The sequence below is a fragment of the Lactuca sativa genome, chromosome 3 (genome assembly GCF_002870075.4).
Source record: "Lactuca sativa cultivar Salinas chromosome 3, Lsat_Salinas_v11, whole genome shotgun sequence".
In the NCBI taxonomy this organism is placed as follows: Eukaryota; Viridiplantae; Streptophyta; class Magnoliopsida; order Asterales; family Asteraceae; genus Lactuca; species Lactuca sativa.
In genome coordinates, this window is record NC_056625.2 from 7,599,507 (window position 1) to 7,612,790 (window position 13,284).

The following is a 13,284-nucleotide window of genomic DNA, read 5'->3' on the forward strand; positions in this document are numbered from 1 at the left end:
TATACTCCTTCTGAGTTTTAATAATTCTGGATGTTCCTGAATGAGCAAATGGTCCAGACACAATGGCTTCCCATATTAGATACCCATTATCTTCAGATCCGATGACGTAGTCTTCGAAATGATGCGCCCAAACCTCGTAATCTTGAGTGTAAAGAATTGGAATCTTTGTTGTAGATCCAATATTGTTTGAGATGTTGATAGGATTAGTTTGAGAATCGTCCATGCTTGATCATTTAACCTGTTGCAAGATCAAACTTGTAATATGTAATATTAGGGCAAAACGAATGAATAATGAGATACGTCAATTATGGAGTGACGGCTCAATAAATATTAGTTAATGCGGAATAAACCCTAATCACTTCTTTCACAGAAGAGATGTGTATGAATTACACAGCCTCCTGCTCTGATACCAATTGATGAGTTTATAAAACTCCTTGATCGATTAGATCTTATAACAGGTAAATCAAGAAAGCAAAAACAGTAAGATAAAGCACAAGAATGAATCTGAATGTGTCGAATGATTCAATTAACTCAATCCTCAGCAGAGCTCGATGAAGAACTTCCGCTGTAGAGGATATTAGGGTTACAAAAGATAAGAACTGTGAACGCTATCAAAATCTCTATCAAAAGCTTACGTTTAAGGATGCATGCAAGCATCTATAAATATTAAACCCTATAAGATAACTCACGGATGGACAGGCCCATACCAAAGACTAAACTGGACTAACTATCGAGCTCAAGACGCAACACTAACTGGACCTAACAATATTTTTGTCATGTGGCAGTCTATTAGCCCCCGCTCCCACTCTTTCCCCCAATCGAATTTTCCCACTCATTTTATGAAAGTGAATTACCGGATTTGCCCTTGCGTTCTTTAAGTTGTTCACTTTCGGTAGAATCCTTGATTTTTACAAGTTTGTTACTCTATTGGTTGCAAGATGTAAGAAAAAGGAAAGTCAATAATGATCATTTATTTATAAAATGAAAATTGTCAAATGCTTATCAATTCCTTATTTATGGTAACTTACCTAATCTCTGTTTTAAATGAGAGCTCGTACACAACAACAAGATTTTGCAATACACAACAAATTTTTGCGAATGGACAATTATACCCTTTCATTATTTTACATTTTTTACCCTTGTAGTCTAAAACCCTTTCATTACGTATAACCCATTCCCACGATCACGATAAGATACAGATTCAATTCAATCATCGTCCACTGCTTGCTTCACCTTGTTGCCGCCTCCGGCTTGCTCCACCGTCGTCGTCACCTCCGGCTTGCTTCATCGTCTCTGTAGCCTCCGGCTTATCCCACTGCCGTTGTTCATCAACTGCTTCAGGCTTGCTTCATAGGTACGCGCTAATTTTCATTACAAATTGCGATTTTGTTTCTAATTTTGACCGTTTCCTTGTATCAGTGTGTCTCTTATCTTATTTGCAAAAGCACTAAGTTGGAATTGTGAACTAATCTACAATCGTTTCTTCTAAAATCATGAACTGATTTTGATTTGGTTAATTATGGATTCAACTTTCTGATCGTTCCAGTACAATTGCAACCTCAATGCGTCTCTTTTCTAGTTTGAAAAAGCATGAATTTGGAACTGTGAACTGATTTGGAATCATTTCCTATATAATCATGAATTGATTTATAATTGCTTAATCATGATTCTTTTTTGTGATTGTCCCTGTACAATATCAATGTTCTAATTTTTTTTTATAGTTTCTTGCACAATTTTGTATCAGACTTTTGTTATCAAATTTTCGATTATATATCCAGTCTTCAAATCCAAACATCAATGTGAACTGATTTGGAGTGGTGTTCTAGTTTTTTGATCGTTTACTGTACATCTTTATGGCTTCACAACAAGATAACGTTTGGTTACATTTGAGTTCTATTTGATACCTTTTTGGTTTCATTTGAGTTGAATGTTATTTAATTTTAGTGTATGTGTGATTATCTAGCAGATGGGTTCAATAGAGTCAAAAAAGAAAGAGAAAGAAAGAGAAAAGAAACATACATGGATAAACAAGTGTTTCCCCATAGCCTAATCCACCAGGAAAGTCTCTAGCTAAAGCCATAAGTAATTCAACAGTATCTTTAGCAGCCAAGTCTGCAAATGATTTGACTCAGTCCAATGCTAGTTCTCAAGGCACATTGCAATATAATGTCACCGGTTCAAAAAAAAAGTTATATATGGTAGACATAAATATATTTATATAGTCTAAGGGGTAAAGTGTAAAATTTGGTAAAATAGAGAAAAGGGTAGAATTGTCTATTTATTAAAATTTGTTGTGTATTTATAAATCTTGTTATGTACGGATCAACTCCCTTTTTAAATACAGTCTCACGTATCCATAATTAAAAAACCCACGGTTTGTTTCATTCACATTCCAGAGCAAGAACAACAGAATAAAGTAAAAAATATTGAAGTTGCCATGCATTCTTCTCTTTGGTATGATTTAACCGTTTTTTCTGATGAGTTGAAGTAATCGATGTATTCATCTTCCTCTTTTTACTCTTGGCCTTTTAATCGGTGCTATTACACGTATTAACTGCATATTAATAAATAATAACTAAAGAATGTGACAGAAAAATCAACACAACTGAAGTAACTATACTCTAATTTGGGCATTAAAACAGGGACACAACTTAAATAAATATACTCTAATTTTGCTGATAACATTGTTTAGTATATTCAGTTCGATTTCAGATCCATTAAGTTCATACCTAACTAACGTCAAAGAATGATAGATATATTCTCTTTTCTTTTACAAGAGTCAACAACATGCTTATCAAACTTCATTTGAATACAAGGGCAGTCTGGTCATTATTCATTACACAGTAATTTTTTTTCCTCAATGAATGAATATATAAATAGGGATCATAATTGTTAGCATATATATTTTTTGTTTTATTCTTAATAGCAATTAATAGCAATGTCCCATGTACTAATAAGATTGTCACATTGAACCTTTGTAGGAGCTGCATAAATTTGTGACATCAGGTACAAATACAGTTCATTATTATCATCCTACTTTTAAAAAAAATGACTTTTTGGTTTCTTAATTTTTTAATTTCAGTTACAAATTTCCTACTTTAAATCAACATAATTGTTTTCATTTTTCCTTTTTTTTTTTAATTCTAACACAATATGTTTTATTTATTAGGGACCATATATCAATATTTATTTTAACTCTCAAATGATACAAAATATTAGTTTTTTTTTTACAAAATCAATAACAGAGGCATAATGGTCATTTATGTTTGTGTTTATATGTATCTGTTTGTGTATGTATATGTATTGTTTGTGCGTGTATATGTATCTGTTTTCATTTTTCTTTTTTTCTTTTTTTGTTTTTTTTTTTTAAATTCTAACAGAATATAATAGTGTTAAATACACAGGGGCATAATGGTAATGTGAAAGTTACAAACAATTGTAATATGCATGAATCAAAGTACATTGTTCTTTATTGGTCATGAATCAAAGTACATTGTTATTTACTGTATTAGTTTATTGCAGCCTATTGTAACTAAATGGTATATGTGTAATTCCATAAACGCCCTTCTTCGTAACATAGTTTTATTGATCTTATATTGATCTATTGCATTATAGTACAATAAAAATCTTATTTTTTTATATAGGGACCATATAAGGATGTTTTATTTATCAGTGATCATATATTAATATTTTGTTTCACTGGAATGATATACAATATTAGCTTTTTTATATTTTTTATTTTTACAAAACCACTAGCAGGGGCATAATGGTCATTGATGTTTGCGTGTAAATGTATCTGTTTGTGTGTGTATATGTATCTGTTTTTGTGTGTATATGTATCACTTTGCCACGTGACATTCTCTTAGCCCCCCTAATCAAAATTTCACGCTTCTTATACGAGAATGAGTGTTGTTGTTGACAAATAAACCAATTATTATGTCAAATAATTGAGGAAAAAATGTAAATTCATTTGTAATGTTTAGATATTAGCATTGTACATTAAGACAAAATAAAATGATCAACCAAATATTAATGTGTATATGATATGCATGTGTGTTTTGTCTGATGTGTGAGTGATGGTAAGTTTATGTTCAGAAACTATACATAAGTCTATAAAAAAATCAAACCCTAAATGTAGTAAGTAAATTCACATACATGATCAGTTTGATGCAAATTCATACTCTCCTGATGTATTAAATGGTCTTAAAGTATCCTGTCTACCAAATCATAAGTTAGTTTTAAAAATTGGTGTTCTAGTAATGTTACTGAGAAATATTGATCAGAAAAACGGCTTATGTAATGGCACAAGACTGCATGTGATATCATTGGGCAAATGTGTCATTGAGGCACGTATAATATCTGGAAGTAATATTGGAAACTGGATTTTTATTTCAATAATGCCTCTAACTCCATCAGGAAAAAAAATTCCTTTCAAATTCACAAGAAGACAGTTTCCTTTGGCTATATGTTTTGCAATGACTATTAATAAGAGTCAAGGACAATCGTTATCGAATGTTGGTTTGTTTCTCAAAGATCTAGTTTTTTCACTTGACCAATTGTATGTTGCCTTATTTAGAGTTCAAAGGAGGGAGGGATTAAAAATATTAATTTTAAATAAAAACGGTACACTAACAAATAAAACTTCCAATGTTGTTTATAAGTAGGTTTTTCGCAATTTATAACCAAGTTTTTTGTAGCATCTTTTACTCACTTTTAGTAAATAACACTTCATTTATCATATTAATTGATTTATATATAATTATGTTTTGTATTTTTTTTGTTTTTATTACACTTCATTCCACGGGTTTTAACCTAGTGTGATCATATTTGAAAGTTATTACGTGGATCAATTTGGGCCATATTCAATATTAAGAGGTATGGAAACTCCAAAGGTAAGAGTACGACTTCGAGGACATATGAAACTACACGGATGTATCGACAACTTGCATAAATTAACCTTTATATCTGTAGAGCATAATCCATAACGACATCACTTTCAAATATTTTTCCGAATGCTTATTACTCGAATTGTTGAGTTTTGGCTAAATAATAAATAGTGTTTTCGTCCCACATTGCTAGAAGGATGAAACCTTGAGTATAGAAAGTGTTTGTTAACACTTTGATAGAGTGTGAATATTTTTTGGGAGGCTTGAGAGATTAGTCTATGTGATTGTAACAATTTATCATATACTTGATCGTTCTCTTTGGAGGCTCGTGGTTTTTCTCCGGTATTGGAGTTTCCACATATTTCTTGTGTCCATTTATTTTTCTCTATCACTGTTACTTGGTTAAAACCCGTGAAACCCACGAGTGTAAATTCTAAATAGAATTGAAAAATTGATTGTGTAATAAAATAATATATCATTAATTTAGAAAAACTTATGAATTGTAATATTGTATTATTGGAAATTCAATCTATACGAATACAATACCATTTGCGCTTCTAATTAAAAGTCTATAACTTGATATTTCTTATATATTATCGTCACATTCAATTTTGTTATTTATCTATAGTTATATTTTTAAAAATTGGAAATTTTAATAAAATTGTTAGATTTAAGAAATAAAGAGTAAACTACAAAGGATTTGGTTTAGTTTTTCTTTGACTCAAATAATAAAAACAAAAGGAGTACAATGTTAACAGGAAAATGAGGGTTTGTGATGATAAACCCTACCGGATTGATGACCAAAAGGTTGTGAATAGAATAAAGGTAAGATGATAAACCCACGGTTTGTGAATAGAATAAAACAGTTTAATAGGAAACTGAGAGTTTGTGATGATAAACCCAACCAGATTGATGACCTAAAGGTTCTAGATGGGCACCCTAAAAAACAAAATGACTAAAAGGACCCTATCAAAATAAGCCCTTAGTTATTATAGTAGTAGTTGCTAAAAAATGCAATAGTAATACCTAGGTGACCACTAAAACCTATTTCCTAAATAAGGGTAAAAATGTCTTTTCATTGGAATTGGGCACCAAAGGTCTGCCTGAAAGACCGATAACAGGGACAACATTGTTAGACACCATGGTTTTACCATCACTTGTGGTAACCTTAAAAGACAGACATGTCCGTTGAGATAAATGTTGGATTACCACAACTCAAACCATTGTTGAACAAAGCAGTACTTAACGTTGTTATGTTTGTACCATACCATTCACTATACACAAGCACCACCTATCAGATTAACACCAAATCTCAGTCAATTAATCGAAGAATGAGAGAGATAGGGAGAAGAAGAGTAATGATTTGAAGATTACCACCTAGAACCCTTTTATAATTCCATTCAGCCTATATATCGTGTAACCAAAAAGCCCATTTGCACTGTAGGAGGAAATGTATCAAACTTGATAAACCTGATAACCAACTATGTATATCAATTAACTTGATTGATGATAAATTTAATAAATAACTTGTAATCACTTTATAAATTTCAAAGTTCCCAATTACTAAAGCAATTAAAGGTTTCAATTTCAAAAATAGCAATTATTGTTGAATTAAAAAAAAAAAAAAAAAAAAAAAAAAAAAAAAAAAAAAAAAAAAAAACTTACATTGAAAATGGAACTCCTAAACAGCTTTCAGCCTTTCACTATACACAAAAATGGAAAAGTGATGATTAATTGTCATCATCACCATTTAACTTTCTAAGATATGATGAAGAGATAGAAAGGTAGTAATAACGGGTGACTTAAGAGAGGCAAATAGGGAGGCTGTAGGTGGTTCTGATGTTCATGAACGACTATATTTTTCTTAAATGGAAATCCAACTGTGTGAAAATAGCGAGGAAGATGGTGATGACAGATGATTCATCTACAAAAATGTGGAAAGAGTTAGATATTAATGTTCATAAATCATAATATTGAGAAAGAATTGTAGGGTTATGCTTCCAATTTGCTATAATCAGCACATGTAGCTACTTTCTTATTGCATCTAATAAGCCTCCCAAAAAGACGTTTCTAAAGATATCTTGCAAAGGAATTGAGTATCAGATTCTTTGAAAAAAAATGCAGAAAACTGAGATTACATGGTAACAACCCTGTCATCTAAGACTAAGGAAGTACCAGCAATTACCAACATTAAAAAAAGTTGTTTAAGTCCCAATGAAGCTTCAAGACTTCATATCTATAGAGAAATAAAAACAAAATTTATATACACTCGGAACTTGTAGAAACCAATAAAAAGAAAATTGATGTTTGGTTATCTGATTTTCTAGATCTGCCATTTGGATGTATTCTTGAAAACCTTTCATCAACAACTGAATCTATATCTTCGACAATGGAATCAAACCTTCCACATTATTTACTTTGGATGTATTCTATAATAAATTCTCATAAACCTGATGTTAAAAAAAATAACACCAGGTGGATTGGATAAGATCACAGCTAAGGGCAACATTTTTTTAAAAAATAAAATGCTATATTTTTAGACATTTATATAAAAATAAATTATTCATTATTCAACTTTATTTTAGATCACATGTGATCACAAAATGAGGCCACAAGCACGCAGAAAGTTTGATATTTTTTAAATAACTCCCATATTAGCATTATACTTCCTAAACCGCTAAGTTGAAGAAATTCGGAGTCAAAATGACCTCTTTTTTACTCAAAATGACCTTTTTGTCCAATTTGGTCATTTTTACTTTTTACTTTTTTCGTAATTTACCAACTTAAAACAAATTATTTTTCGTTCAAAATTGTCATTTTAACCATTTTCCCCCTTTTTTTTGGTTATGTCAACCCAATGTACAGTTTAAAAGTTTGGCTAATATTTATTGTTCTTTAATAACGGGAAAAATACAATAAAATTAAATCAAAGACCAATATACCCAAATTGTCCTGCAGCTTCCATTTATGTTTACTTTAAAATTTTAATACTAAGGTCACCAAAAATTTGAATTTGTTTAATACGTCTCATTTTGGCATTACACTTCCTAAACTGTGAAGTTGAAGAAATTTGGAGTCAAAATAACCTTATTTTGATCAAAAATACCTTTTCGTAATTTGTCAACTTAAACATAAAAAATAAAAATACATTGATATGAAACAATTAAAACAAAATATATATTTTTTGTTCAAAATTGTCATTTTGACCCTTTTGTTTCCCCTTTAATTCATGTCAACCCAATGTAAGTTTAAAAGTTAGGCTAATGTTCATTGTTCTTTAATAACAGGAAAAATATGATTAAATAAAAACAATATACCTAAATTGCCCTTGCATTCTCCATTTTCGTTTATTTTAAAATTTAATATTGAGAGTACGTTGCTATTTCTTGACAGCACCAGTTATAGCGGCCATCTATGATAAAATCAAATGGTATTTCAGATAACCACCAACTCAAATAGGAGCATAGGTTACAAAAATGTAGAAGAATGTGAGATAGAAAACCTGAAGGCTTTGTCACACTACCTAGCCAAAGCATACACAAACATACGGTCACATCAGATGCACACCAAATCACTATTTTTTTTTAAATGACCATTATACCCCTCCACCCTCCAATTCATAAAAAGTTCTTATGATTGAAAACTAAAATAACATTGTACTTATGATTCTTTGACAATTTTTGCAACCGATTAAAGTACAATGCTATAATCTAAGAAAACCTCATAAAAATGCTTTATGTTCTTCTTGTCCCCGAGTTTATATTTATTTATCTTTCTTTTAGTCATTATTATCCATCATTAATTTATAAGTAATGAATTTATATTTACAAAAGCAGTAAACATGATAGAAGCTGATTAAAACCCAAATAAGATTATAATGAAATTATAAAAAATAATAAATTGTCCAATGCATTTATTGCTACAGCCCATTATTACCTCACCATTATACATGTAGAAACATTAACATCATTCACTCACGAATTTTATAACTTTTAATAAAAGTAAAACCTTTACCCTTCAAGAAAATTTATCTAGTTGCAAGATTCGTTTATTATGGACCCTTGATACACAAAACCTCTTCTTGGTGCATCATCAGCTTTTAACTTAACTGAATCTCATATGTCACTAACCATCACCAAATAACCATCAATCTGTAAACGAAAACATAAATCCAAAAAATCAAAAGTAAGCTTTCATGAGAATCAGAATCTAATCACTTTCACTCAAAGTGAGTTGGGTGAAAGCCACAACGTGTCGAAGAACTTCAACATGGAGACAAAAGCTTCAAGTGGATTGGAAACACAAAGCACAATCATACCTGATGCCAGAGAGGATTGGAGGTCTGATGATAAGCATATCTAAAAATATTGAGGATTAGAGAAGAGAAAGCAAGTCTGATGATAATATTGAGCAAAATAGTAGATTTGAAACATGAAACAGAATCACCCCTGATGTCAGATAGAGGATTGGAGAAGAGAAAGGAGGTCTGATGATAAGCATATCTAAACATTAGGGTTGAAACCTATAGGATTACTTTCAGCAAATCGACCAAATAGGGAAATTGACAAAAAAAAAAAATTTGGAATGAATTACCTGTATAATGCTAATTTATTCAAGAGTTTCGGTGATCCCTCCTTGATTTCTCCTTCCCTGAAGTTCATTGTAACAGAATCTACACCCTGTTACAATGAATAATATAACCATTTGAGAAAAAAACTTAAGTAGAGGTAAACGAATTAAACCTGGTGTGGATCTTCCCGTTGTTCTTTGATCCTGAGAATTTTGGTATGCTCATATACGAATAACCCTTCATATGGATCTACTTCTTCGGCATAATTATTCCTGCGTAGATAAAGCACGAAACGACGACTGAATAATCGAATAACCCCCAAACATACGGTCCTGAAATCGAAAAAATTGACCAAAATTCATCCAAACCCATTCTCTATTCTCTAAAACCACACACATCTACAATACCCCCCTGAAGCTTCCGATCGTTAAAAAAAAATCAAAAGAGATAAAGAGAGAAGCCTCACCGGTTATTGCGATTTAATTGTTGATTTGGAGATGATACTGTTTCCTGATTTGTTGCTATGTAATTGCTGATTCTTTGGAATGTTAGGTTTTTAGAATTAATGATTTCTTGATATAAATCACGTAGTTGATTCCAAAAAAAATTGAATTTCAAAAGAGAAGAAAAGGAATTAATAGGACATGCGGTTATATAGTAGCACCAGGGTGGAATTGGAATTTCAGTTTAATAATATGGGCGGGAAAAAAAAGGTGGAAGAGAGTTAAGAAATTGCCACATGGCGAAAATGTACTGTTTATTAGAATAGAGGATTGGGAGGTTGTTGGGAGCCAGGGGGATATTTTTCCCAACAAGTGGTATCAGAGCTTCGGGTTTTTGAGGAGGTCTCAGTTTTAGAGATTTGTATTATGCTCTATGCTTGCAGCTTTGTTTGATCTTCCACAACCATAAATGAATCTCTTGGTCGTATTGGAAGGTGTCTCGGTACTCTTCGTCTTAAGCTATGTGGTTACAGTCTGATCTTCCACATCATAAATGAAGATTCGGTCTGAAGATACGGATACGATGTCAAAATACAGTCCCATGAGGTTCGATGTTGAGAAATGTGATGGGAAAATCAACTTTGGTTTGTGGCAAGTTCAAGTCAAAGATTTTTTGATTCAATCATGGTTACACAAGGCATTAAAGGGGAAACCAGTCCCTATTCCAAGTAAGGATTCAAGCAAAACCAGTAAAACCGATGATGAAGAAAGGGAAGATTTGGATTTGAGGGCGGCAAGTGCAATTCGTTTTTCTCTAGCAAAGAATGTTCTTGCAAATGTGCATGAGATATCAACAACAAAGGATCTTTGGGAGAAACTTGAGCAGTTGTATCAAGGCAAAGGCATCTCGAATTGTTTGTATCTCAAGGAGCAATTCCATACTCTTTGTATGAATGGAGATACAAAAATTTCAGATCATCTAAGTGTTCTTAATAACATCGTGTCAGAACTGGAGGCTATTTGTATAAAGGTTGAAGATGAAGATAAAGCATTGAGGCTCATATTATCTTTGTAATCTTCTTATCTTTGTAATCTTCTTATGAGCATGTGAAGCCCATTCTGAAGTATAGGAAATAGACTCTGAATTATGCAGATGTTACTGGAAAATTCATGTAAGAGGAAAAAAGATTGGATAGTAGCAGTCATGCTTAGTTAGAAGGAACAACTATGATATGCATGAATGATAAGAAGAAGAAGTCACAGAGGATTCTGGTATGCTGGAAGTGTGGACAGTTTGGACATGTCAAAAGTAATTGTCCAGTTGGAGTAGATTTGACAAAAGGTTCCAATACAAGGGTATCCTCGTTACCAACAGTAATGAATTCCTTTGAAGTCATGTCATCCCAATAGTATGCATGTGCTACCATGAAAAGGGATTTTTTTTTGTTAATGGGTTAACAAGTGACACATGGGCATTGGATTGACATAAATACAGGATGTGTGGTGAAGAGGATGTTGATGGCTGATGAACTTCTGGGTATGCCAAGCGAGGAAGTCGCACCATAATTTTTCAGCAAGTTTTTCAACACGTGCTAAGGTGATATTCTTAGAATGGTTTATTCTAAGTGGCGATACTCTTTAATGGTGGAGTATGATAATTCTATAGCTTTAAAATTATGTTTTTCTTTAATGGTGGATCATTCTCTTTGGATGCCCATAATTTTTCTCTGGTTTTGGAGTTTCAACGTATATTCTTTTGTCCAGTTATTTTTCTCTATTATTATTATTATTAGGAGGTTGTTGGGAACCTAGTGGCAGTTTCCCAACAAGAATATATGGTCATCGTCTTTTATTAAATAACAAAGATAAAGTTTTTTTTTATGGGAAGCATGGAAAACGTACATACCAATTTTGAAGAAATTTATGAAAAGCTACATCATTGTAGATCAAATAAGTGAGACTATTTATGATGTACATGGTTAGACTCGTAAGTATTATCAAAAGACTCTATAATGATTATAACTTATCGCTAAGTAAAAGTCTCTCATACATTTTAGAAATTATAACCCTTACATTTTTTTTGACACAAATTAACACCAATCATGCATCAAGAAATGTCACGATTAAACTAATTGCAAAGCAGAGATAAAACTAAGTAAAAGTGTCATGTAGTTTTAGAACCCTTACATTTTGTTTGATTCGAACCCAAATTAGGTGGTATTTCTCGATAGATATGTTGTGGCTACAGACATGAACTGGCAAAGAGAATACACACATCGATCTTAGAACCAAGGCAACAAAAATAAATTTACTTAACCATTGGGAATGTGCACAAACCTCAAGTTGATTGTATTTTTTTTATTATGGCTGCTCCAACCCATCCATCTAAATGCACAACTCTCAAGACACCAACATGCTCTCTCAAATTAGGTGGCATGTATCCAGATAGTGTTTTCAAATCCATATTCTGCACATTCATGGTAAAAGAACAATGAAGCACAATCACTTTAATTATTTACAACACAAGAATTTGAGTATGTTCAGTAATGAATCGTGAGAGGAAGGTAACTGAAGCAACAATCATGGAAGGCAAAAACTTGATGTACATGTACGATTGTACCCTACTAGGCATAATTCAGCCATATATGAACTCAGGTAATCTAGACACATTAATTGTTGAAGGAAACTCAAAAAAGAAAGAAATAAAGGTTTACTTGATCCTTTTCTTGAGAAATGATAGTATAAACAGCAATAAAAGTTCTGCAAGTTGGAATTTTCAATCGATAGTTAAGAGTTTCAAGCAAGTCCTTTTCCATCTCCAGAATATGTGCTCTTGTGTAACTGTGGGCAGTCATGTATGCAAGATATTCAGTGTTTGGAGGGGAAATCTATTCATGCTTTCTATATTAATATATTATTAAGGAATGAAAATCTCAAGAAGAAAAACAAGTTCATGATTACAATCATCAATTTTAATCAATCTGACATGGTTTCTTGTAGAAAACTAATTGCACACAACTCAAATTGCAACTAATCACTTAATTTCTAAAAATAAGGAGAGAATTATTCCTGAGAAGAGCTCCATAGGTAAAAACAATTAAGGGGTAGCAAAATACAATAGCGATTTGAAGTTTCTATATTTAGCACAAGAAAGCAACGACAGATCAATCAATGTGAAGAAAGAAAGTATTCGTTCGATCATGAAAACAAAATCAAAAAACGAAACTGGAGACTTACGATGCTAGAAGAAGTGAAGAAACTCCAAGAAGTTGAAGTTGTCCCCGGTGGAGATCAATTTGGGATAGGTACAAATCAAAATAAAGTGTTGTTTGTTTTTTCTAAGCGAAAATACCTAAAGTCTGACAATTTGCAACCCTCTGCATTA

The 13,284-nt window shown here is 32.0% G+C and overlaps 2 long non-coding RNA genes across 6 annotated transcripts; one reads left to right on the top strand and one right to left on the bottom strand.

Moving 5' to 3' along the window:
• Positions 1-1,158: 1,158 nt before the first annotated feature.
• Positions 1,159-3,575, top strand: LOC111920764 (uncharacterized). The gene is made up of 3 exons (XR_002859989.3): positions 1,159-1,354; positions 1,967-3,006; positions 3,405-3,575. It is a non-coding gene; the product is annotated as an uncharacterized LOC111920764 (long non-coding RNA).
• A 5,180-nt stretch (positions 3,576-8,755) lies between these two features.
• LOC122196956 (uncharacterized) lies at positions 8,756-10,298 on the bottom strand. Of its 5 annotated transcripts, XR_006189696.1 has the most exons (4): positions 9,923-10,298; positions 9,629-9,788; positions 9,205-9,536; positions 8,756-9,037 (listed from the first exon to the last, which is right to left on the bottom strand). It is a non-coding gene; the product is annotated as an uncharacterized LOC122196956 (long non-coding RNA). The 5 variants fall into 5 exon arrangements; XR_008231174.1 differs by having other exon boundaries at positions 8,756-9,536; positions 9,629-9,728; XR_006189695.1 differs by having other exon boundaries at positions 8,756-9,565; positions 9,629-9,728.
• Between the last annotated feature and the right edge of the window lie 2,986 nt (positions 10,299-13,284).